The sequence below is a fragment of the Aquarana catesbeiana genome, linkage group LG01 (assembly GCF_042186555.1).
Source record: "Aquarana catesbeiana isolate 2022-GZ linkage group LG01, ASM4218655v1, whole genome shotgun sequence".
In the NCBI taxonomy this organism is placed as follows: domain Eukaryota; kingdom Metazoa; phylum Chordata; class Amphibia; order Anura; family Ranidae; genus Aquarana; species Aquarana catesbeiana.
Genome location: NC_133324.1, coordinates 899,879,440 through 899,903,583, shown reverse-complemented (window position 1 = coordinate 899,903,583; position 24,144 = coordinate 899,879,440).

The following is a 24,144-nucleotide window of genomic DNA, read 5'->3' as shown; positions in this document are numbered from 1 at the left end:
AAATAGTGTCCTTATTTGAAAAATTCCCAGCTATTATTTTTTAGGCGACAACCCCAAATTTGGATCTTTAGGTTTACTTTAACTTTCAATGATCAGGGGAAACAGGACAAATAGAGAGGGTGAATCTTCCTAATGGGGGGCACAGACTGCAATAAAAACTGACAGGGGCTCAAATCCCTCTCCACTCTGCCCAAACCTGCACCAAAAATTATAGCTTTATGTTCTACTTTAAAGAGGACTTCCAGACAAAAGTGGAAAATAAACTAATCTGCTTCCTCACCCCCCTCTGGTGCCACATATGGCACCTTTCAGGGGGGGGGTGTAATGGGTACCACTTCCATGAGAGCTTGAGGCAGCAAGATTCCTTGTTAGTTTGGCCCCCCTCATCGTTCCTCTATTGCCAACACAGTGAACAGGTAAGAAGTGTCATAATCTTTCAAGTCAGCAGCTACAGTATTTGAAACTGCTGACTTTGCATTTTTGCCTGAGGCAGAAGGGCAAACTGCTTTTTGCAGAAAAATAAGGCCTCATGCACTCTGTACGATTTTGCATCTTAAAAAATCCTCTTTAAAACCACATTTTTGAGAATTTTTGATAAGTCAGTAAGTAAATGTATTTGGGAAAAAACACAGGAAAGTTAACAGACTAGGTGTGTATGGACACAGGATAACATGCTGGGGAGGTTACTGTAAGAAAATATGCCTGTAGCCAGGCCTTCAGTACATCAGGTGAATCTCATTTCTTGAGACACTAAGAAGTCAGGAAAGTACAAATACCCCCCAAATGACCACTTTTTAGAAAGAAGACATTCCAAGGTATTAAGTAAGTAGCATGGTGAGTTTTTTTAAGTTGCAATTTTTTCCCACATTTTTTTGCAAAATTAAGATTTTTTTATTTATTTTTTTTACAAAATTGTCATATTATCAGGTTATTTCTCACACACAGCATATGCATACAACAAATTACACCCCAAAATACATTAACATTTGCGTATGGCAATACCACATGTGTGAGACTTTTACACAGCCTGGCCACATACAGAGGACCAACATTGAAGTAGCACCTTCAGGCGTTCTACGAGCATAAATGACACATCTCATTTCTCAACCACCTATTACACTTTTGAAGGCCTGGAGCACCAGGACAATGGAAACGCCCACAAAATGACCCCATTTTGGAAAGCAACGTATAATATATGAGGCATAATGAGTCTTTTGAACGGTTCATTTTTTTCCAGAAGTTTTTAGAAAATATGGAAAAAAAATGAAAACGCATTTTTTTTTTTTACACAAAGTTGTCAATTTATAAGATATGTCTAACACATAGCATGTATATAGCAAAAATTACACCCCAAAATACATTCTGCTACTCTTCCCAAGTATGGCGATACTGAATGTGTGAGACTTTTACACAGCCTGGCCACATACAGAGGCCCAACATTGAAGTAGTACCTTCAGGCGTTCTAGGAGCATAAATTACACATCTCATTTCATTCCTACCTATCACACTTTTGAAGGTCCTTGAGCACCAGGACAATGGAATTACCTACAAAATGACCCCATTTTGGAAAGCAAACACCCCAACATATATTCTATGAGGCAAGGGCTGCAGATAGGTACTCGGGTACTCTGATGGGCTGGAGACAGGTACTCAGGTAACTTAATGAGCTGCAGACAGGTACTCGGGTACTCTGATGGGCTGGTGACAGGTACTCAGTTACTCTGATAGGCTGGTGACAGGTACTTGGGTACTCTGATGGGCTGGTGACAGGTACTCGGGTACTCTGATGGCCTGGTGACAGGTACTCGGGTACTCTGATGGGCTTGTGACTGGTATTCGGGTACTCTGAAGGGCGGTGACAGGTACTCAGGTACTCGGTACTCATATGAACTGTGACAGGTACTCATATGGACAGTGACAGGTACTCAGGTACTCATAGGGACTGTGACAGGTACTCGGGTACTCATATGGACTGTGACAGGTACTGAAGTACTCTGGTACTCATATGGACTGTGACAGGTACTCAGGTACTCATATGGACTGTGACAGGTATTCAGGTACTTGGGTACTTAGATGAACTGTGACAGGTACTTGTGTACTCAGATGGACTGTGACAGGTACTCGGGTAATCTGATGGGCTGGTGACTGGTATTCGGGTATTCTGAAGGGCGGTGATAGGTACTCAGGTACTCGGTACTCATATGAACTGTGACAGGTACTCATATGGACAGTGACAGGTACTCAATTACTCGGGTACTCATAGGGACTGTGACAGGTACTCGGGTACTCATATGGACTGTGACAGGTTCTGAAGTACTCTGGTACTCATATGGACTGTGACAGGTACTCATGTGGACTGTGACAGGTACTCAGGTACTTGGGTACTTAGATGAACTGTGACAGATGTTACTGCAATCTCCTACTCACCCATGATCGGTGTGAGGAGGGAAGAGCCGGTAACATCTCGTTACCATTCTATGTTTACATTTAGTGATCGGTTGTGAAAGGATCACAGCCGTTCATGTGGTAAACAGCCGCCGGCCAATGGCTGTTTACCAGCGTCGGTGATGAGCAGTATTCTCGGGAACACACTGCCAGCGACGTGCACACGCAGCGTGCTCGCAATCGCGCGCATGCCCTGTGCAAAGTGGGGTGGTACAACTGTGATCGGCCGTGACTTCATCACGGCCGATCACGTGGTAAACAGCCATGCCAAATGTGTAATGTGACAATCCGCGCTACCCCAGAAGGTGCAGAAATAAAAAAAACATACCTAAAAATATGCATTAAGTATTTAAAAAATATATATGCAATGGTGCTGCAATCTAAAAGAAAACTGGAATATTCAATTTTGTAAATATAAATAAAGTAAGTAATAGATGCGCAACCAAAAAAAAAAGGGACAGGGGTGATGTGTACAAAAGACAAAAAAAGACAAAAAAGGGTGAAATATGTGTACCTTGATGATCTAATTGGAGCAAATAAAAATATATATAAATATAAATAAATATACGTTATAAAAATATTTTGTGAATGTCCAGGTAAATCTCAAATAAATTCTATCCGCATACATATAAATAAACCTGTGCTGGAACTAAAAAGAAAAAAGGGGAACCTCAGTGCTAGCAAAAACACAAAGAAAAGTCCATGGTGCATTCAATACAGTTCATATGGAAATAGATTATTCTGGTGAAGAGCACCAATACATCCTTTTCACACGATCGCGCGCATTCAGGGGCGTAACTACCACCATAGCGACCCGTGCGGGCGCTATGGGGCCCGCAGCCGAGTGGGGCCCGGTGAGGATAAGAGCACCGCTGGCACAGTCTCCCAGCCAGGGGAAGAGAGAGGAAAGGAAGAGGCGAGCTGTCCGTATCAGCAGAGAGCTGAATTGCCCGATGTAAGAGCTTTCATTAGAACTTCCAGTGTTCCCGGGGCTCACTTCACATAACTCCACCTTTTGGCCCGGTGCCTTTGATAGACAGAGTGCCGATCCAATGCGGGACATGTGACGTCATCAAAGGCGTCGGGCCAAGAGGTGGGGCTATGTGACGATGAGCCCCGGGAAGACAGGAAATTTAAATAAAAGCTATTACAGCGGGCAATCCCGCTCTCTGCTGATCCGGGTGGCTTGCCTCTTCCTCTGCATAGGTGGGGCTGTATGGGGCACAGGCAGACCAGGCTGTATTGGGCACAGGTCACGCTGTATGGGGCACAGGTCACGCTGTATGGGGCACAGGTCACGCTGTATTGGGCACAGGTCACGCTGCATTGGGCACAGGTCACGCTGTATGTGGCACAGGTCACGCTGCATTGACACTAGGGCAGCTGTGGGGGGGGGGGCTGTTTTCAGGGGGGCCCCATACAACATTTTGCTATGGGGCCCTGCTATTTCTAGTTACGCCCCTGCGCGCATTCCCTGTTTAAATGGACGGACGTCATATGACGCCCGCCCAGAACAAAAGCAGCGCTGCCTGGCCATAATTTGACGGCCGGCGGGCGGCAAGCGGTTAAACAAAAATTGAAAGTTTATTTTGTACTTCAATGCTATGGATGTGCCTCTAAAGTCCATGTTTCTTTCTCTTGAATAAATTTTGCAATATATTTAGGACATTGGCACAGTATCTGTATCCACAACGCTATCTTGTGGTGATACATTTAAATTTAAATTGTATTCAGAAAAGGTGCTTACATCTGCATCCCTTTAGCCAAGACATGTTCTTGTTATTTTATTTATTATTTATTTTTTTTAGCCACATTAAACTTATTGTGGGGAATGCATTTTACTGAGCCAATCAAGACACTCAATTTTGATACACAAAATGTGTATCAGACACCAACTGTTTACCACATAGAAGAGAAGGGATAGCTGAAATGATAGCCGCCTATAGATTTAAATGCATATGTATTTTTTGAATAACTTCAAACTATCAAATGGCATATATACAGTGGGGCAAAAAAGTATTTAGTCAGCCACCAATTGTGCAAGTTCTCCCACTTAAAAAGATGAGAGAGGCCTGTAATTGTCATTATAGGTATACCTCAACTATGAGAGACAAAATGTGGAAACAAATCCAGACAATCACATTGTCTGATTTTTGAAAGAATTTATTTGCAAATTATGGTGGAAAATAAGTATTTTGTCAATATCAAAAGTTCATCTCAATACTTTGTTATATATCCTTTGTTGGCAATGACAGAGGTCAAACGTTTTCTGTAAGTCTTCACAAGGTTGTCACACACTGTTGCTGGTATGTTGGCCCATTCCTCCATGCAGATCTCCTCTGGAGCAGTGATGTTTTTGGGCTGTCACTGGGCAACACAGACTTTCAACTTCCTCCAAAGGTTTTCTATGGGGTTGAGATCTGGAGACTGGCTAAGCCACTCCAGGACCTTGAAATGCTTCTTACGAAGCCACTCTTCGTTACCCGGGTGGTGTGTTTGGGATCATTGTCATGCTGAAAGACCCAGCCAAGTTTCATCTTCAATGCCCTTGCTGATGGCAGGAGGTTTGCACTCAAAATCTCACGATACATGGCCCCATTCATTCTTTCATGTACACGGATCAGTCGTTCTGTTCCCTTTGCAGAGAAACAGCCCCAAAGCATGATGTTGCCACCCCCATGCTTCACAGTAGGTATGGTGTTCTTTGTTTGCAACTCAGCAATCTCTCTCCTCCAAACACGACGAGTTGTGTTTCTACCAAGCAGTTCTATTTTGGTTTCATCTGACCATATGACATTCTCCTGATCCTCTTCTTGATCATCCAAATGCTCTCTAGCAAACCTCAGACGGGCCCGAACATGTACTGGCTTAAGCAGGGGGACACGTCTGGCACTGCAGGATCTGAGTCCCTGGCGGCGTAGTGTGTTACTGATGGTAGCCTTTGTTATGTTGGTCGTAGCTCTCTGCAGGTCATTCACTAGGTCCCCCCATGTGGTTCTGGGATTTTTGCTCAACGTTCTTGTGATCATTTTGACCCCACGGGGTGAGAGCCCCAGATCGAGGGAGATTATCAGTGGTCTTGTATGTCTTCCATTTTCTAATTATTGCTCCCACAGTTGATTTCTTCACACCAAGCTGCTTGCCTATTGCAGAATCAGTCTTCCCATCCATTCATGCCCCCCCCCCTCGCGATCGCTCCCAGCCAATGAGAATCTTCCCCTGCCTCTGTGTAGTACACAGAGGCAGGGGATGTGATGTCATCTCTCCTCGGCTCGGCAGTTTCCGTTCCGGCGCTGAGGAGAGAAGACATCTGAGTGAGTTGCACAACACAACACACACAGTAGAACATGCCAGGCACACTTTACACCCCCCTTTACCCCCCGATCACCCCTTAATCACCCCTCCCCCCCCCTGTCACACTGACACCAAGCAGTTTTTTTTTGTCTTTTTTTCTGATTACTGCATGGTGTCAGTTTGTGACAGTTAGTGTGGTAGGGCAGTAAGTGTTAGCCCCCTTTAGGTCTAGGGTACCCCCCTAACCCCCCCTAATAAAGTTTTAACCCCTTGATCACCCCCCGTCACCAGTGTCGCTAAGCGATCATTTTTCTGATCGCTGTATTAGTGTCGCTGGTGACACTAGTTAGGGAGGTAAATATTTAGGTTCGCCGTCAGCGTTTTATAGCGACAGGGACCCCCATATACTACCTAATAAATGTTTTAACCCCTTGATTGCCCCCTAGTTAACCCTTTCACCACTGATCACCGTATAACCGTTACGGGTGACGCTGGTTAGTTTGTTTATTTTTTTATAGTGTCAGGGCACCCGCCGTTTATTACCTAATAAAGGTTTAGACCCCTGATCAGCCGGCGGTGATATGCGGCGCCCCAGGCAGCGTCAGATTAGCGCCAGTACCGCTAACACCCACACACGCAGCATACACCTCCCTTAGTGGTATAGTATCTGAACGGATCAATATCTGATCCGATCAGATCTATACTAGCGTCCCCAGCAGTTTAGGGTTCCCAAAAACGCAGTGTTAGCGGGATCAGCCCAGATACCTGCTAGCACCTGCGTTTTGCCCCTCTGCCCAGCCCACCCAAGTGCAGTATCGATCGATCACTGTCACTTACAAAACACTAACCGCATAACTGCAGCGTTCACAGAGTCAGGCCTAATCCCTGCGATCGCTAACAGTTTTTTTGGTAGCATTTTGGTGACCTGGCAAGCACCAGCCCCAAGCAGCGTCAGGTTAGCGCCAGTACCGCTAACACCCACGCACGCACTGCACACCTCCCTTAGTGGTAAAGTATCTGAACAGATCAATATCTGATCTGATCAGATCTATACTAGCGTCCCCAACAGTTTAGGGTTCCCAAAAACGCAGTGTTAGCGGGATCAGCCAAGATACCTGCTAGCACCTGCGTTTTGCCCCTCCACCCAGCCCAGCCCACCCCACCCAAGTGCAGTATCGATCGATCACTGACACTTACAAAACACTAAACGCATAACTGCAGCGTTCGCAGAGTCAGGCCTGATCCCTGCGATCGCTAACAGTTTTTTTGGTAGCGTTTTGGTGAACTGGCAAGCACCAGCCCCAGGCAGCGTCAGGTTAGCGCCAGTACCGCTAACACCCACGCACCCACCGTACACCTCCCTTAGTGGTATAGTATCTGAACGGATCAATATCTGATCCGATCAGATCTACACTAGCGTCCCCAGCAGTTTAGGGTTCCCAAAAACGCAGTGTTAGCAGGATCAGCCCAGATACCTGCTAGCACCTGCGTTTTGCCCCTCCGCCCGGCCCAGCCCAGTCCACCCAAGTGCAGTATCAATCGATCACTGTCACTTACAAAACACTAAACTCATAACTGCAGCATTCGCAGAGTCAGGCCTGATCCCTGTGATCGCTAACAGTTTTTTGGTAGCGTTTTGGTGAACTGGCAAGCGCCAGCGGCCTAGTACACCCCGGTCGTAGTCAAACCAGCACTGCAGTAACACTTGGTGACGTGGTGAGTCCCATAAGTGCAGTACAAGCTGGTGAGGTGGCAAGCACAAGTAGTGTCCCGCTGCCACCAAGAAGAAGACAAACACAGGCCCGTCGTGCCCATAATGCCCTTCCTGCTGCATTCGCCAATCCTAATTGGGAACCCACCACTTCTGCAGCACCCGTACTTCCCCCATTCACATCCCCAACCAAATGCAGTTGGCTGCATGAGAGGGATTTTCTTTATGTCCTCCTGAGTACCCCTACCCAACGAACCCCCCAAAAAAGATGTTGTGTCTGCAGCAAGCGTGGATATAGGCGTGACACCCGCTATTATTTACCCTCCTGTCCTGACAATCCTGGTCTTTGCATTGGTGAATGTTTTGAACGCTACCATACACTAGTTGAGTATTAGCGTAGGGTACAGCATTGCACAGACTAGGCACACTTTCACAGGGTCTCCCAAGATGCCATCGCATTTTGAGAGACCCGAACCTGGAACCGGTTACAGTTATAAAAGTTACAGTTACAAAAAAAAGTGAAAAAAAAAAAATAGTTGTCGTTTCATTGTTCTCTCTCTCTCTATTCTCTCTCTATTGTTCTGCTCTTTTTTACTGTATTCTATTCTGCAATGTTTTATTGTTATTATGTTTTATCATGTTTGCTTTTCAGTTATGCAATTTTTTATACTTTACCGTTTACTGTGCTTTATTGTTAACCATTTTTTTGTCTTCAGGTACGCCATTCACGACTTTGAGTGGTTATACCAGAATGATGCCTGCAGGTTTAAGTATCATCTTGGTATCATTCTTTTCAGCCAGCGGTCGGCTTTCATGTAAAAGCAATCCTAGTGGCTAATTAGCCTCTAGACTGCTTTTACAAGCAGTGGGAAGGAATGCCCCCCCACCGTCTTCCGTGTTTTTCTCTGGCTCTCCTGTCTTAACAGGGAACCTGAGAAAGCAGCCGGTGATTCAGCCAGCTGACCATAGAGCTGATCAAAGACCAGAGTGGCTCCAAACATCTCTATGGCCTAAGAAACCGGCAGCTATGAGCATTTTATGACTTAGATTTCGCCGGAAGTAAACAGTGCCATTGGGAAATTGGGGAAGCATTTTATCACACCGATCTTGGTGTGGTCAGATGCTTTGAGGGCAGAGGAGAGATCTAGGTTCTAATAGACCCCAATTTTTTCAAAAAAGAGTATCTGTCACTACCTATTGCTATCATAGGGGATATTTACATTCCCTGAGATAACAATAAAAATGATTTAAAAAAAAAAAATGAAAGGAACAGTTTAAAAATAGGATAAAAAAGCAAAAAAATAATAAATAAATAAATAAATAAAAAAAAAGCACCCCTGTCCCCCCCTGCTCTCACGCTAAGGCGAACGCAAGCGTCAGTCTGGCGTCAAATGTAAGCAGCAATTGCACCATGCATGTGAGGTATCACCGCGAAGGTCAGATCGAGGGCAGTAATTTTAGCAGTAGACCTCCTCTGTAAATCTAAAGTGGTAACCTGTAAAGGCTTTTAAAGGCTTTTAAAAATGTATTTATTTTGCTGCCACTGCACGTTTGTACGCAATTTTAAAGCATGTCATGTTTGGTATCCATGTACTCGGCCTAAGATCATCTTTTTTATTTCATCAAACATTTGGGCAATATAGTGTGTTTTAGTGCATTAAAATTTAAAAAATGTGTTTTTTTCCCCAAAAAATGCGTTTGAAAAATCGCTGCACAAATACTGTGTGAAAAAAAAAATGAAACACCCACCATTTTAATCTGTAGGGCCTTTGCTTTAAAAAAATATATAATGTTTGGGGGTTCAAAGTAATTTTCTTGCAAAAAAAAATAATTTTTCATGTAAACAAAACTTGTCTTCAAGTGGTTAGAAGAGTGGGTGATGTGTGGCATAAGCTTCTAAATGTTGTGCATAAAATGCCAGGACAGTTCAAAACCCCCCCAAATGACCCCATTTTGAAAGTAGACACCGCAAGCTATTTTCTGAGAGGCATGTCGAGTCCATGGAATATTTTATATTGTGACACAAGTTGCGGGAAAGAGACAATTTTTTTTTTTTGCACAAAGTTGTCACTAAATGATATATTGCTCAAACATGCCATGGGAATATGTGAAATTACACCCCAAAATACATTCTGTTGCTTCTCCCGAGTATGGGGATACCACATGTGTGAGACTTTTTGGGAGCCTAGCCTCATACGGGACCCCGAAAACCAATCACCGCCTTCAGGATTTCTAAGGGCGTAAATTTTTTATTTCACTCCTCACTACCTATCACTGTTTTGAGGGCCATAAAATGCCACACCCCAAGCTATTTGCTGAGAGGTATAGTGAGTATTTTGCAGACCTCACTTTTTGTCACAAAGTTTTAAAAATTGAAAAAAGAAAAAAAAAATGTTTTTTCTTGTCTTTCTTCATTTTCAAAAACAAATGAGAGCTGCAAAATACTCACCATGCCTCTCAGCAAATAGCTTGGGGTGTCTACTTTCCAAAATGGGGTCATTTGGGGGGGTTTGTGCCACCTGGGCATTCCATGGCCTCCGAAACTGTGATAGGCAGTGAAGAGTGAAATCAAAAATTTACACCCTTAGAAATCCTGAAGGCGGTGATTGGTTTTTGGGGCCCCGTACGCGGCTAGGCTCCTAAAAAATCCCACACATGTGGTATCCCCATACTCAGAAGAAGCAGCTAAATGTATTTTGGGGTGCGATTCCACATATGCCCATGGCCTGTGTGAGAAATATATAATTTAGTGACAACTTTGTGCAAAAAAAAAAAAAAATTTTTCACTTTCCCGCAACTTGTGTCAAAATATAAAATATTCCATGGACTCAACATGCCTCAAAGCAAATAGCTTGGGGTGTCTACTTTTCAAAATGGGGTCATTTGGGGGGGGGGGGTTTATGCCATCTTGGCATTTTATGGCCCTCAAAACTGTGATAGGTAGTGAGGAGTGAAATCAAAAATTTACGCCCTTAGAAATCCTGAAGGCAGTGATCGGGTTTTCGGGGCCCCGTACGCGGCTAGGCTCCCAAAAAGTCCCACACATGTGGTATCCCCGTACTCAGGAGAAGCAGCTGATTATATTTTGGGGTGCAATTCCACATATGTCCATGGCTTGTGTGAGCAATATATCATTTAGTGACAACTTTTTGTAATTTTTTATTTTTTATTTTTTTGTCATTATTCAATCACTTGGGACAAAAAAATTAATATTCAATGGGCTCAACATGCCTCTCAGCAATTTCCTTAGGGTGTCTACTTTCCAAAATGGGGTCATTTGTGGGGGTTTTGTACTGCCCTGCCATTTTAGCACCTCAAGAAATGACATAGGCAGTCATAAATTAAAGGCTGTGTAAATTCCAGAAAATGTACCCTAGCTTGTAGACCCTATAACTTTTGCGCAAACCAATAAATATACACTTATTGACATTTTTTTTATCAAAGACATGTGGCCGAATACATTTTGGCCTAAATGTATGACTAAAATTGAGTTTATTGGATTTTTTTTATAACAAAAAGTAGAAAATATCATTTTTTTTCAAAATTTTCGGTCTTTTTCCGTTTATAGTGCAAAAAATAAAAACGGCAGAGGTGATCAAATACCATCAAAAGAAAGCTCTATTTGTGGGAAGAAAAGGACGCAAATTTAGTTTGGGTAAAGCATTGCATGACCGCGCAATTAGCAGTTAAAGCGATGCAGTGCCAAATTGTAAAAAGTGCTCTGGTCAGGAAGGGGGTAAATCCTCCCGGGGCTGAAGTGGTTAAAGAAGAAGATACAGGTCTGTGAGAGCCAGAAATTTTGCTTGTTTGTAGGTGACCAAATACTTATTTCCCACCATAATTTGCAAATAAATTCTTTCAAAAATCAGACATTTTGTCTCTCATAGTTGAGGTATACCTATGATGACAATTACAGGCCTCTCTCATCTTTTTAAGTGGGAGAACTTGCACAATTGGTGGCTGACTAAATAATTTTTTGCTGGGAGACAAAAGCGATGTCATCCTCTATCTGGATGTGCCTGAAAAAAAAACCTTTGTGGCAGGATCGACTGTTATTGTTTAAATAAAAGCTGCAGTTTTGAAGTTTGAAAATTACTTTTAAATTACTATAACATGTTGACATATGAAATTTAAATGATTGGATTTATAAATATTTTACCTGGGTTGTCCTGATTTTCATGTCCAGCTGTAAGATAATTTGCCCAGATACATTGGAATGTACTGCAGAGGTGGAAAGAGAAGGAGCACTGGCTCATGGCTAACTATATTTTTTTTAAAAAGCTGAATGTATCTAGAGGAATCTAGTGACTCTTTTGTTTCTTGGCAAAAATACATAAAACAAAAAAAAAATCTATGACATTTCCAAGGTGAAAATAAACGTAGCAGTCTGGCTGCCATGCCGTTACATTGTGTATCAGATTAATTCTTAGGTGATCACACTTTTCCATTGTATTCTGATTAATAAGGCAGTGTTAGAAAAAGCAAAGACTGAAAATAATTGATAGCAGAACACAGTTAGTTCTTGGCCAGCTACTCATCCTACAAAGTGATGGAAAACAGGGTGATGGGGTGCGGACACGTCCTGTATGTTCAGAGAATGGTATATGAAGATCTAAGCCTTTAGTAAGTGTTAAGGCAGTCTTTAAGATTGACAGAAAGACAAGAAAAACAGCATTTGCCACAGGAATGTTTCTTAGAATACAAAACCCTTGTTCTAAAATATGAAGCTGCCATAGAATTCTTAATCCCAAACCCACTAACGCATTTTGAACTGCTGATAGGGAATATTACAACTGTACAGGGTATTAAAGTATTTGTTAGCAAAAGTCAACACCAACTTGATATAACAAAAAAGCGGAAAAGTATAACTTCAGCCCAACATTGAACCCATAAAGTTCAATTTTTCAATTGGATGTTGTGAGGACATTAAAGGTACATGTGGCGATTTGATAGAATTAGCAATCTTTTGATCAGACACATACAAATTGCTGTGATCAAAAGTCATGGAATAATCAAATAGCATGTAACAAAATTGCAATTGTTTTGTTTCTTATTTCAATTTTATATCAAATTAAATGTTCAATAAACTGTACTAAAGATGTCAATTTTGACTTCACCAAATGCTTATGGTCAATCTAACTGCGAAGTGGTAGGTTACTTTGTTTCTGGTAATCATATCTGTGATGCTCATTGGCTCAAAACATAAAATTTACCAATAAGAGGTAAAGTGAATAACATTAATTATTTCACTAGCACATGGAGGTGAGTGGGATATATTAGGCAACAAGTGATCATGTCCTTGAAGTTGATATGTTGAAAGCCGAAAAAATGGGAAAGCGTAAGGATTTGAGTGACTTTGACAAGGGCCAAATTGTAATGGCCAGAACATCTCCAAGACTGTAGCTCTTGTGGGATATTCCCAGTCTGCAGTGGTCAGGACCGAGTCCGACCAAAAGTGGCCCAAGGAAAGAAAACCAGCAAACTGGCAACGGGGTCAAAGGAGGTCAAGGCTCATTGATACAGGTAGGGAGCAAAGGCTGGCCCATGTAGTCTGATCCAATGGAAGAGCTACTGTAGCTGAAATTGTTAATGCTGGTTCCGATAGAAAAGTGTCAGAACACAGAGTGCATCGCACATGGCGTAGCCGCAGACTGGTCAGGGTTCTGACCCGTGCCCACAGCTAAAAGCACCTACAGTGGGCATGGGAGCATCAGAACTATACCATGGAGCAATGAAAGAAGTTGTCTTCTAGGTGTTGACTTGACCTCCAAATTCTCCAGATCTCAAATCCATGGAGGCCCCACCACGCAACTTACAGGACTTAAAGCATCTGCTACTGATGGCTTGGCACCAGATACCACAGCCTACCTTCAGAGGCCTAGTGGTGTTCATGCCTCAATGAGTCAGGGCTGTTTTGATGACAAAAGGGTGACCTACTCATAATTAGGTGGGTGGTCATAATGTTATGGCTGTTGTGGCGACAATTTCCTTATCAGTCACTAGGGATGAGCTAGATGCTTGAACATCAGGTGTTCGCTCGCTTGCCGAACAGTGAACATTATGGGGTGTTCGTGGGAAATTTGTGTGCCGCAGAACGTCCCATAATGCACTGCGAGATCGCAGTGCATTAGCATCTGATGATTGGCCAAAGCATGCACCTGACCTGCATGCTTTGGCCAATCACAGTGTGCTCTGCTGAGGGAGCCTTAATTGGCCAAAGGCAGGGTGCCTTTGGCCAATCATGGCTCGGGGGGAATAAGTCCACGCTCCACACTATGTAAGGCTGCTTACAGAGTTACAGAGCAGTTGTTGGCGTGGACAGAGAGATAGCTTAAGCTAGATTAAGCAGGCAGGTTATTTAGTTAGTTGCAGTGTATTTGATATATATATATATATATATATATATATATATATATATACAGTTGGTCTAGAATATATATATATTTACCAACCTTTTTGCTCTCACAGACCAGTGTTGTCTGTGTTTCCCAGGCAGAGAGCGAAGGCTGCCTGTCACAGGTGAGCTTAAATTGGCCTGGGGGAGAGGACCAAGACCCAAACTGGATTGTGGATCAGTGATCCCTGAAAGTGTATGAGAGGAGCCTGGGAGACATATAAACTCCGAACAGGACTTTTTCCGTCTCTCTCTGGGAAGAACTGCTACATATCCTGCCCCCTTGTTTCAACCCCAGGGTTGGAACACCGGTGGCCCAACAGGAGTGAACATGGGACAGGGCATCTACATTCCCCATCTCAACACCTGGCCTATGTTTTACAGTGAAGGAGTAATCCTGTAGAGCCAAAAATCACCGTCTATTAGTCTCCTTCTTTTAGGCCTTCAATTTCAGGGGAGCATGGTCGGTTATTAACTTAAACTCGCGCCCTAACAAATAGTACCTTGGCGCGTCCATGGCCCACTTTATGGCTAAACATTCCTTTTCAATGACTGCATACTTTTTCTCATGGTCATTGAACTTTCTGCTTAGGTACACCACAGGGTGTTCTTCCCCATTGTGTACCTGTGACAAAACTGCCCCGATACCTACATCAGACGCATCCGTCTGAACCAAAAAATCTTTGGAGAAATCGAAGGAGTACAGCACTGGCTGTGCACAAAGAGCCTTCTTCAAGACCTGAAATGATTCCTCTGCTACTGGGGACATTTCACCATTACAGAGTCTTATGCCGCGTACCCACGATCGGAAATTCGGCCAGCAAAAGACCGATGAGAGCTTTTGGTCGGAAAATGCGACCGTGTGCATGCTCCATCGGACTTTTGCTGGCGGAATTCCTGCCAGCAAAAAATTGAGCGCAGGTTCCTATCCGAAAATGCGATCAACTGTACAAATTCCAACGCGCAAAATTCCTACGCATGCTCGAAAACAATTCGACGCATGCTCAGAAGCATTGAACTTCATTTTCTCGGCTCCTCGTAGTGTTGTACGTCACCGCGTTCTTGATGGTCGAAAGTTCAGAGAACTTTTGTGTGACCATGTGTATGCAAGGCAACCTTGAGCGGAATTCCATCGGAAAAACCATCCAAGTTTTTTCCGACCGAAAATCCGCTCGTGTGTACGCGGCATTTCCCTTTCTTAAGGTCCGTCAGTGGGGCAGCTGTAATTGCAAAAATCGGGATAGACCTTCTATAATACCCTGCGATCCCAAGAAAGGCCCTGACCTGCTTCTTGTTTGCAGGACATGGCCACTCCTGGATGGCTTCTTTATTATTCACTTGAGGTTTTATGACACCACGACCAATAGTGTAGCCCAAATACCTGGCTTCCTCTAAATCAATGGCACATTTTTTTGGATTTGCAGTAAAACCTTCTTTGAAGATGGAATCAAGGACAGCCTGTACACAGGGCAAGTGAGACTTCAAGTCAGTGCTATGTACCACTATGTCGTTTAGATAGGCTGCTGCATACTGTCGGTGGGGTCTTAGGGTCCTGTCTATGGTCCTCTGAAATATTGCAGGGGCATTTTGCAATCCAAAAGGCAATTTTTTATATTGAAAGGAACCCTCCGGGGTCACAAATGCAGTCTTCTCTTTGACGCTACCAGCCAGGGGTATCTGCCAATAACCTTTTGTCAAGTCCAAAGTGGTGAGATAACAGGCCTTGCCAAATCGGTCTATAAGTTCTTCTACCCTGGGCATTTGGTATGTGTCAAACTTTGTCACTGCATTAAGCTTTCTGAAGTCGTTACAGAACCTCCACATGCCATCCAGTTTTGGGACTAACACGATGGGGCTAGACCAGTCACTATTGGACTCCTCAATGACATCTAACTCCAACATCCTTTTAACTTCATCACTGATGTCCTTTCTTCTAGCTTCAGAAATTAAGTACGGTTTGAGCTTGACACGGAACCCAGGTTCAGTAACAATATCATGCTGAACTGCTAAAGTCGTGCCAGGTAAGTCTGAAAATTTCTCTCTATTTCTTATCAGGAACTCTCTAGCTTCCTGTGTTTGGGAATACCACAGGGTGTCTGGAATCACGACCTCAGGGATCAGAGGGGACTCAGTACCCTTAGGCGTTATCGGGAGGGACCTCGCAGTTAATGCCACTCTATCCTTCCAGGGCTTTAATAGATTTATGTGGTAAATTTGTTGGGGCTTCCTTTTACCCTGTTGATATACTTTGTAATTGACCTCCCCAACTCTTTCAATTACTTCGAAGGGACCCTGCCACATAGCCAGGAACTTGCTTTCAACAGTAGAAACCAACACCAGGACCCTGTCACCAGGTGAGAAAGCATGGAGTTGAGCCCCCCTGTTGTATATTCTCTGTTGGGCTGCTTGGGCCTGCAGTAAGTGTTCTTTTACCATAGGCATGATTGCTGCAATCCTGTCCTGCATTTGAGCGATATGCTCAATGACACTTTTATGGGTGTCTGCTCCCCCTCCCAGGTTTCCTTGGCTATGTCTAAGAGTCCCCGAGGATGTCTCCCTTAAAGCAACTCAAATGGGGAGTACCCCATAGAGGACTGGGGAACCTCCCTGAGGGCAAACATAAAGTATGGAATCAGGAAGTCCCAGTTTTTCCCATCCTTGTCAACAACCGTTTTTAACACGCTCTTTAATGTTTTATTGAAGAGTTCCACCAAGCCATCAGTTTGAGGGTGGTACACAGAGGTTCGCAACTGCATCACCTTAAATAACTTGGACAGCTCCCTAGTTATTTGTGACATAAATGGGGTGCTCTGGTCTGTAAGGACCTCCTTACCTCCAACATGACTGAACACCATGAACAGCTCTTTGGCAATGTTCTTAGCAGATGCAGTGCGTAAGGGAACTGCCTCGGGGTAACGGGTAGCATAATCCATGATTACCAGGATAGGTCGATGACCCCGGGCAGACTTGGGTAGTGGACCCACAAGCTCCATGGCAATCCTCTCAAAGGGCACTTCAATAATGGGTAAGGGCACTAAAGGACTTAGGTAATTAGTGGGGCTGACATCTGACACACAGGACAGGACTGACAATAATTCTCAATATCTTTCTGTATCCCGGGCCAGTAAAACCTGCGTAACACCCTTTCAGTGGTTTTATAAACCCCTAAATGACCTCCTGGCAAGTGCCCATGGGCAAGTTCCAACACCACTCGTCTGTATGGCTTAGGGACCACAAACTGTTCAACAATATCATCATTCTTTTTATAGATACAATATAGTAAATCCTCATGGCTTGCTGAAATAAGGAAAACAAGGCCTGTCCCCTGGTTCGACAGGTACATCGTTAATCATTATTACATTTTCCAAGGCCCTGGCAAGAGTAGGGTCTTTTCTCTGCTCAGTACCAAAGTTTTCCTTGTGCACATTAAAGTCAGGAAACTCTAATGTAGCCTCAGAGTCAGCAGACGGCGGTCCACCTTCACTGGTTGTGGGGACTTCCTCAAGCTCCTCCAGTTCTGCTTGCCAAAACTGAGAAACGAAAACCTGGGGGGAACCCTGAGAGGAGTCTCCTGAACCTGCATTGTTTGTGCTGGCCAAGAGTTCTGGCTCTGCCACTGAGTCAGTTACTGTGACCGAGTCTGGACGATCCCACAGTTCCCAAAACATAGGGAGGTCCCTACCAATAATGGCCTCATGCACCAAGTGGGGCACAAGTCCGACCGGATGGGTCACTGTACCTTAGTCAGTTTTAAAGTGAACAGTGGCTATAGGATACTCCCAGGTATCCCCAGTGGCTACAGGATACTCCCGGGTATCCCCGGATCAAACATCTGCGATCTTGGGGGCCTCTCATCTTGGAAGAACTAGAGAACTAGCTGTGGACCCACTGTGCTCGAATGGCCTAGGTGACACCGAGTCGCACCAGTATTTCCTGCTTGACCTTCTCATAGTTTCCCGCTTCTGCTGACTCCAGATCATAGTAGGCCTTTCTGCGATTCTCCAGAAAGTAAGGGGTGACCAGTCCTGCCCACTGGGTTTTAGGCCAACCTTCCCTCTCAGCGGTCCATTCAAACGTTAGCAGAAAGGCCTCTGGATCATCATCTGCAGTCATCTTAGAAAGAAAGTGACCCACATGGATGGCTGAGGGCTTGTCTCAAACATCATCAGTTTTAGCAGGTGAACACTGTGCTAGCGTCTCCACAACCTCAGTCAGTGTTTTCCTATCTACTTTTGCACCAGTGGCTAGCTGTTCAAACACCCTCTGCGATTGCTCCTGTACAGCACCAATCTGTTGGCACAGCACCTTGGTTTGCTTTTGTGTGATAGCGTTGGCTTGCTGTCGTGCAGCGTTTGCTTGCTGCTGTGCAGCGTTGGATAACACCAATTGTTTGAGGATTTCCTCCATGTGTAGTCACTCTAGGTACTGGCCTTTTAAGTATTAACTTACTACAGCTGCCTGCATTTTCCACCATATGTAACCTGGGGAACAGGTAGGCGGTACAAAGTTCCCTGGGATGAGCAGTCTTTTAGGCACAGATACTAAATCCAATAAGGTAGTGACAAACAGTGCGGTGTTTATTGGTGATTTATACAAGTCTATATACAGGTGCTGTACAGTGTTTCAGAAAAAACAAACAGAACAAAAATAGGCAAACAAAAAACCTAGCCGTGTCTCGGTACTAACTACACAATATAGTCTTATTATAATTAGGGGGAGGGGCATGCGTTTGTAGGGGTCACATAGAAAAAAGAAAAATGCAGCACGCTGCGCCGAAAAGTGGTCATGGTTTACGTGAAATAGTGGGTGTGGCTTATATGGGCGTGGTTCAAATGGGTGTGTGGTTAGAGTCTGAGATGAATGAGAGATGGAGGAAGAAAGGGGAAAAGAGGGAGGGAGGGCGAGAGAAAGAAGGAAAGAAGGAGGGAAGGAGAGAGAAGGAAGCAAAGAGGGATGGAGGGACAGGAGGCCCAGATCCTACACCAAAATAGAAATGTGTATTCCAGAGTTTAACAAATCAGCAGATAAAGATACTCCAAACACCTGGTGTTAGCGCTTCAATCATCCCAGCACCGTGGTTGTGGTGGTGTCTGGGTGATTGAAGCGCATTATTACTGATATTACATTGTAATATAGAATGATATCATTCAACTCACCATATTCCAGAATCAGTGGGACCCCTGAGCGTGTCACCTGCCACGTCGCCTGCCACCAGATGCCATCAGGTGCCCCCCCAGCAGAGTCCGTCCTTGCATCAGGTGCCCCCAGCAAAGTCTGTCTTTACATAAGGTGCCCCCAGCAGAGTCTGTCCTTACATTGAGAGGAGATGTAGCTGAACACAAGGGGAAAGCTCTCGCGCCGGCGGCCATTTTGCTGGAGCCAGGAGCCAGAACTGCTGCAGAGCCAAACATTCCCGTTTTTCCATGGACAAATGCCAAATTCCCGAATCAGGACGGCCTCCGATCGGGACAAGGGTCCCAAAATCGGGATTGTCCTGGGAAAATTGGGACTGTTGGCAACTATGTATATACAGGCCCTAACTACCAGGCTGAGCAAGCTTACAGCTTGTTAGCTTCCACAGATACAGATTAACAGCTTTTTACCAACCTTTTTGCTCTCATAGACCAGTGTTGTCTGTGTTTCCCAGGCAGAGAGCAAAGGCTGTCTGTCCCAGGTGAGTTTAAATTGGCCTGGGGGAGAAGACCAAGATCCGAATTGGATTGTGGATCAAAGATCCGTGAAAGTGTATGAGAGGAGCCTGGGAGACGTATAAACTCTGAACAGGACTTTTCTCTCTGGGACCCTCTGCTACAATATTTATATTTATATATATATATATATATATATATATATATATATATATATATATATATATATATATATATATATATATATATATATACTCTGCATTCAGTGTAGCGTATATATACAGTTCATTCGGTGGAGTACATTATATAATACACTTCAGGCAGTATATATATATATATATATATGTATATATATATATACTGTCTAGTATATACAGTATCTCACAAAATGAGTACACCCCTCATATTTTAGTAAATATTTTATTATATCTTTTCATGTGACAACACTGAAGAAATTACACTTTGCTACAATGTAGAGTAGTGAGTGTACAGCTTGTATAACAGTGTAAATTTGCTGTCCCCTCAAAATAACTCATATCCATTATTGTCTAAACTGCTGGCAACAAAAGTGAGTACACCCCTAAGTGAAAATGTCCAAATTGTGCCTGTGTCAATATTTTGTGTGGCCACCATTATTTTCCAGCGCTTCGCAGGTTGCCACTGGAGTCTTCTTCCACTCCTCCATGATGAGCTGGTGGATGTTAGAGACCTTGCGCTCCTCCACCTTCCGTTTGAGGATGCCCCACAGATGCTCTATAGGGTTTAGGTCTTGAGACATGCTTGGCCAGTCCATCACCTTTACCCTCAACCTCTTTAGCAAGGCAGTGGTCGTCTTGGAGGTGTGTTTTGGGTCATTATCATGTTGGAATACTGCTCTGCAGCCCAGTCTCTGAAGGGAGGGGATCATGCTCTGCTTAAGTATGTCACAGTACATGTTAGCATTCATGGTTCCCTCAATGAACTGTAGCTCCACAGTGCCGGCAGCACTTATGCAGCCCCAGACCATGACTTTCCCACCACCATGCTTAACTGTAGGCAAGACACACTTGTCTTTGTACTCCTCATCTGGTTCCCGCCACACACACTTGACACCATCCGAACCAAATAAGTTTATCTTGGTCTCATCAGGCCGCAGGACATGGTTCCAGTAATCCATGTCCTTAGTCTGCTTGTCTTCAGCAGACAATGCTTTGGTCGACCATGGCGTGGCCTGTTCTGAGTTGAACCTGTCCTGTTAAACAGCTGTATGGTCTTGGCCACCTTGCTGCAGCTCAGTTTCAGGGTCTTGGTAATCTTCTTATAGCCTAGGCCATCTTTATGTAGAACAACAATTCTTTTTTTCAGATACTCAGAGAGTTCTTTGCCATGAGGTGCCATGTTGAACTTCCAGTGACCAGTATGAGAGAGTGAGAGCGATAACACCAAGTTTAACACACCTACTCCCCGGGGAGGGAAAATGGCTAATTGGACCCAATTTGGACATTTACACTTAGGGGTGTAGAGGTCCCCATTCACACCTGAGACCTTATAACACCAACGGGTCACATGACACGGGGAGGGAAAATGGCTAATCGGGCCCAATTCAAACATTTTCACTTAGGGATGTACTCACTTTTGTTGCCAGTGGTTTAGACATTAATGGCTGTGTGTTGAGTTATTTTGAGGGGACAGCAAATTTACACAGTTGTACAAGCTGTACACTCACTACTTTACATTGTAGCAAAGTGTCATTTCTTCAGTGTTGTCACATGAAAAGATAGAATAAAATATTTACAAAAATGTGAGGGGTGTACTTACTTTTGTGAGATACTGTGTATATATATATTTATATATAGATAAATATATATATCTATATAGATATATATATACACAGTATCTCTCAAAATTGAGTACTCCCCTCTCAATTTGCTGTCCCCTCAAAATAACTCAACACACAGTCATTAATGGCTAAACCGCTGGCAACAAAAGTGAGCACACCCCTAATTGTAAATGTCCAAATTGGGTCCAATTAGCCATTTCCCTCCCCGGTGTCATGTGACTCGTTAGTGTTACAAGGTCTCAAGCGTGAATGGGGAGCAGGTGTGTTAAATTTGGTGTTATCTCTCTAATGGCCTGTACACACGATCTGATTTTCCAACAACAAAACCGTGGATTTTTTTCCGAAGCATGTTGGCTCAAATTTGTCTTGCATACACACGGTCACACAAATGTTGGCCAAAAATTCCGAACACGAGAACACGGTGATGTACAACACGTATGACGAGCCAAGAAAAAGGAAGTTCAATAGCCAGTGCGGCTCTTTCTGCTTGATTCAGAGCACGCGTGAACTTTTGTGCGACGGACTTGTGTGAACGCACGATAGGACTTTCCGACAACAAGTTTTGTTGTCTGAAAATTTGAGAGCTTCAACATAGCACCTCATGGCAAAGAACACTCTGAGGATCTGAAAAAAAGAATTGTTGCTCTACATAAAGATGGCCTAGGCTATAAGAAGATTGCCAAGACCCTGAAACTGAGCTACAGCACGGTGGCCAAGACCATACAGCGGTTTAACAGGACAGGTTCCACTCAGAACAGGCTACACCATGGTCAACAAAGGAGTTGAGTGCACGTGCTCAGCGTCATATCTAGAGGTTGTCTTTGTGAAATAGACATATAAGTGCTGCCAGCATTACTGCAAAGGTTGAAGGGGTGGGGGGGTCAGCCTGTCAGTGCTCAGACCATACGCCACACACTGCATCAAATTGGTCTGCATGGCTGTCGTCCCAGAAGGAAGCCTCTTCTAAAGATGAGGCACAAGAAAGCCCGCAAACAGTTTGCTGAAGACAAGCAGACTAAGGACATGGATTACTGGAACTATGTCCTGTGGTCTGATGAGACCAAGATAAACCTATTTAGTTCAGATGGTGTCAAGTGTGTGTGGCGGCAACCAGGTGAGGAATACAAAGACAAGTGTGTCTTGCCTACAGTCAAGCATGGTGGTAGGAGTGTCACGGTCTGCTGCTGACACTGGGGAGCTACAGTTCATTGAGGGAACCTTGAATGCCAACATGTACTGTGACATACTGAAGCAGAGCATGATCCCCTCCCTTCGGAGACTGGGCCACAGGGCAGTATTCCAACATGATAACAACCTCAAACACACCACTGCCTTGCTAAAGAAGTTAAGGGTAAAGGTGATAGACTGGCCAAGCATGTCTCCAGACCTAAACCCTATTGAGCATCTATGGGGCATCCTCAAACAGAAGGTGGAGAAACGCAAGGTCTCTAACACCCACCAGCTACGTGATGTTGCCATGGAGGAGTGGAAGAGGACTCCAGTGGCAACCTGTGAAGCTCTGGTGAACTCCATGCCCAAGAGGGTTAAGGCAGTGCTGGAAAATAATGGTGGCCACACAAAATATTGACACTTTAGGCCCAATTGGGACATTTTCACTTAGGGGTGTACTCACTTTTGTTGCCAGCTGTTTAGACATTAATGGCTGTATGTTGAGTTATTTTGAGGGGACAGCAAATTTACACTGTTATTCAAGCCGTACACTCACTACTTTACATTGCAGCAGTATCATTTCTTCAGTGTTGTCACATGAAAAGATATAATAAAATATTTATTAAAATGTGAGGGGTGTACTCACTTTTGTGAGATACTGTATATATATATATATATATATATATATATATATATATATATATATATACTCTGCATTCAGTGTAGCCTATATATACAGTGCATTTGGTGGTGTACATTATATAATACACTTAAGGTGGTGTATTTATATATATATATCTATATATACACATATATACACTGCATTCAGTGTAGCTTATATATACAGTACATTCAGTGGTGTACAGTTTCTAATACAGTTCAGGCGGTGTAAACAGTATATAATACAGTGAGTACAGTTTCTACTACACTTCAGGTGATATACACAGTGTATAATACAGTGCAGCCGGTGTACAGTTTCTAATACACTTCAGGCGGTGTAAACAATATATAATACAGTGTGTACAGTTTCTAATACACTTCAGGTGGTGTACACAGTATATAATACAGTATGTATAGTTTCTAATACACTTCAGGTGGTGTACACAGTATATAATACAGTGCAGCCGGTGTACAGTTTCTAATACAGTGCAGGCGGTGCACACAGTATATAATACAGTGTAGTGTGCGGTGAAAAGAAAAAATCCCCATCATGTCTGGAAGGCCACCAAGGAGAGGTGTCTACAGTCAACAGTAGTGATCATGGACATGGTGCATCCTCTGCAGGTGGCTGTGGGGCACGCTTGTCCTTTTTTTCTGCTGCTGGCCGTGTTATTGAGCCACAACATGCAGAAGAGTTGGTGGAGTGAATAAAAAAGCTGTCCTCATCCTCCTCATCCTCTGTCACCCAGGCTCATAGTAGTTTGCCTTCCAACGCAGCTGCCAAAGCGGCCTATTCCACCGGCTTCTTGTCCACAGTTACTCCTTCCGTAGCCCCACCATCATGCACAGGGAATTCCCCAGAATTATTCGACCACAATGTCGGTTACATGCAGCTGGAGAATGCGCAGCAATTTAGTTACATAGTAGGTGAGGTTGAAAAAAGACACAAGTCCATCAAGTCCAACCTATGAGTGTGATTATGTGTCAGTATTACATTACATAT